The following is a 759-nucleotide window of genomic DNA, read 5'->3' on the forward strand; positions in this document are numbered from 1 at the left end:
AATCTGATGGTGGGGGCAACTGGCACATAGTTTCTTAAATCTCTCCCAGTACTCATACAGGCTCTCTCCACTGAGTTGTCTAATACCTGAGATATCCTTCCTGATGACTGTGGTCCTGGAAGCAGGGAAAAATGTTTCTAAGAATACTCTCTTAAGGTCATCCCAGCTCGTGATGGACCTTGGAGCAAGGTAATACAGCCAGTCCTTTGCCACTCCCTCTAATGAATGAGGAAAAGCCTTCAGAAATATGTGATTCTCTTGGACATCTGGGGGTTTCATGGTGGAGCAGACAATGTGAAATTCTTTCAAATGTTTGTGCGGGTCTTCACCTGCAAGGCCATGAAACTTTGGAAGCAAATGAATCAGTCCAGTTTTAAGAACATATGGGACATCCTCATCAGGGTATTGGATGCACAAGCTTTCATAGGTGAAATCAGGTGCAGCCATTTCCCTTAGAGTCCTCTCACGAGGTGGAGGTTGTGCCATGTTCTCAGAATGTGCAAAATCAGAATGCTCAGAATCAGAATGCTCAAAATTATAATGCTCAAGATCAGGATGTTCAAAATCACCAATAACAGAATGCACAGATTCACCAGTTATGGAATGCTCAGAATGATCAAAAGGTATAAAATGATGCCTAACTAATCTATGAAATGTCCTATCTATCTCAGGATCAAAGGGTTGTAAGTCAGATGGATTGCCTCTAGTCATACACTACATTCAGCATGCACACAACTAGTTGCCTTGTCATGTAAATAA

General features: G+C 42.0%; 1 non-coding gene across 1 annotated transcript; it reads left to right on the forward strand.

Moving 5' to 3' along the window:
* On the forward strand, positions 1 to 109 carry LOC112998062 (small nucleolar RNA R71). Its single transcript, XR_003263084.1, has one exon. It is a non-coding gene; the product is annotated as a small nucleolar RNA R71 (small nucleolar RNA).
* The last annotated feature ends 650 nt before the right edge of the window (positions 110 to 759 follow it).

Source organism: Glycine max, chromosome 1 (assembly GCF_000004515.6).
Source record: "Glycine max cultivar Williams 82 chromosome 1, Glycine_max_v4.0, whole genome shotgun sequence".
Classification (NCBI taxonomy): Eukaryota; Viridiplantae; Streptophyta; class Magnoliopsida; order Fabales; family Fabaceae; genus Glycine; species Glycine max.